The sequence below is a fragment of the Etheostoma cragini genome, unplaced genomic scaffold (assembly GCF_013103735.1).
Source record: "Etheostoma cragini isolate CJK2018 unplaced genomic scaffold, CSU_Ecrag_1.0 ScbMSFa_1714, whole genome shotgun sequence".
NCBI lineage: Eukaryota > Metazoa > Chordata > Actinopteri > Perciformes > Percidae > Etheostoma > Etheostoma cragini.
Genome location: NW_023265797.1, coordinates 41368 through 44069, shown reverse-complemented (window position 1 = coordinate 44069; position 2702 = coordinate 41368). Strand labels below are relative to the sequence as shown.

Below are 2702 nucleotides of genomic sequence, written 5' to 3'. Positions count from 1 at the left end.
GTGATTGGCTGCTTAGATATTAAGTGTTAACGAGCAGTTGGACAGGTGTACCTAATAAAGTGGCCGGTGAGTGTATATTTATTATAACATTCAGACATTTTGAAGCAGGGTCTACATTTAACAGATATCAGCATGAAACCTTTCTGAAATATTAGGTGTATACATGCAAATGAGCATTATCTAAAGCTAAGTTAGTAGAAATCTACACACACAGACAAAGTGGAGTAAATACATTTTTCTAAGTTTCTGATTTAAACTTTAAGGTAGTTTGGCTTTAGATAATATTTTATATTTTGAAAAGTTTCCTTTTTATGTGAAGCAACAATTTTTTTTAGTGAGGAACAGTTGGTTTGGTATGTCTTAAAGCTACAGTACGTAGTTTAATGACAACAACACTGTCAGCGCATCCACATGATACTCGCCGCAGGCCGCCTGCATACAGGCTGCGTTGCATGAGCGTGTCAGCTACGTGGCGTGTCCTTTTTTATTTTGAGATGCGCCAAAAACACGTGCGTGCTAGAAATGGCACCGACGCCTATTTTTCATGCGTGCGTGTCGTTGGCGTTTCCAAGCAAAATAAAATATACAAAAAGATGTTTGAACGTCATTTTGACATGAATGCAAATGCCATTTTGATGCATGACGGTCTCTAGGTTCTGACATCAATGCCGTTATAATAGTAATTTAAAAAAAGATTCAATAAATAATTATCGATCTTCAAATATGGCACCTGTCAACACCAAACAACATATTCTGTTGCCTATTTAACGTGAATACGGCCAACAGTCGTTGCTGTAGTATATATTTATGTATATGTATATTTATGTTTAACATGAAGTAGTATACTACTGCTGGAGGTCAGTAAACCAATAGGAAACATGCAGACCGGCTGCAGCCGCCCCGCCAGTGTGCAGGAGGTCTTATGTGACCCCCCCCACCTCTCCTACTCACAGTTGCTAGTAGCCAAGGAGGACACAGAGGATTACCCTTCAGATGAGGTAATTATCTTTCACCGGACGCCACGATCTCCTGAACCTGGTCCCACTGAGACCTCCAGAGAGTCTTCATGGAGCAACGGCTTGAATGTAACGGACGCACATTAATATAAAAGGTTACGCACTAAAGCTACAATATGCAAAGAGGCATTATCTTATGCTAACTTTGGTGAATTTAGGAGAAATCTACAGACACACAAAAAATTATTATTTTCTTTCTGTTTTGGAAGATAATTAACCTGAAGAATTGTGTTTTATCTGCTGTGGGGGGGGGGGGGGGGGGGGGGGGGAATTATTCTGAAAATCGTACGTAATCATTTTACACTTTTAATAAAGTTAAATTAGTAAATAGTGTCTCCCCGTCTGTTATTACTTGTTTACTGTGACATTACTGTCCCGGCCTCCTACATGACCGTTAATTAAACTTTAATTACACTTAATTACACTTCAATTACACTTCAATTACACTTTTTTACACTTTAATTAGACTTTAATTACACTGAGACCTAGATGAACTTTAGCTTCCGACACAAGCTCCTCATATTCTTGTAAAAAGAGAATATATTTAACATCCAATACAAAAACGTTGTCATCTTTTTTTCAACATTTCTGGCGCTTTAAAAACAAATTGTTTTGCTTTTTCTGACTTTTTTAAAATGTGTACTTTGTGTGTGTTTTGTAAATGTTTGCCGTAGGACTGGGAAAATCCTAAAAGAACAACAAGTTTGGAAAGAAGTGCTCTGGAAACCGTGTTTAACATCTGTCTGTGGCTGACATCTGCTTTTGAAGGAACCTTGTGACATCGTGGAATCTCTTCTACATCCAAACTAAACTGGTTCTCTGTGTGTATCTGTGTGTGTATCTGTGTGTATCTGTGTGTATCTGTGTGTATCTGTGTGTGTATCTGTGTGTATCTGTGTGTATCTGTTTGTGTATCTGTGTGTATCTGTGTGTATCTGTGTGTATCTGTGTGTATCTGTGCTTTGTGTATTTGTTTATTTCAAAGGATCCCAATTAGCTGACGCCGAGACGACAGCTAGTCTTCCTGGGGTCCAAACAATACATCCAAAAGACAATAAATACAACCAAAATTACTCACAAATATATCACAAAACTGACAATGCAAAAAGTACTAACACACTAAATATAATAAAGAATAATATAGCACATGGTACGACCTCACTCCACCAATCCAGACAGTATTATGATATCGAAAACAAATGTAGTCTAAGACTTCTTTTAAAACCAGTTTTTCCCTTGTTGCCCCGAATCCAGACTGGAAGATTGTTCCAATATACACCTGACCTCTAAAACCCAGTCCTCTTCATCCAGTCAGACTCAGGTCCACTATGCACCTGACCTCTAAAACCCAGTCCTCTTCATCCAGTCAGACTCAGGTCCACTATGCACCTGACCTCTAAAACCCAGTCCTCTTCATCCAGTCAGACTCAGGTCCACTATGCACCTGACCTCTAAAACCCAGTCCTCTTCATCCAGTCAGACTCAGGTCCACTATGCACCTGACCTCTAAAACCCAGTCCTCTTCATCCAGTCAGACTCAGGTCCACTATGCACCTGACCTGTAAACCACAGTCAGACTCAGGTAGGGGTGAAGACATCTGTCCACTATTCACCCCTCTCGTATAATGTCAATGCATATCTGAGCAATAAGTTATATTATCATGTGTGTGTGTGTGTGTGTGTGTG

At 39.4% G+C, this 2702-nt stretch overlaps 1 protein-coding gene across 1 annotated transcript in view; it reads left to right on the top strand.

The window, feature by feature from the left end:
• LOC117940108 overlaps positions 1 to 2702 on the top strand; it is a 23118-nt gene that overhangs the window by 4481 nt on the left and 15935 nt on the right. The gene's annotated exons all lie outside the window — the stretch shown is intronic.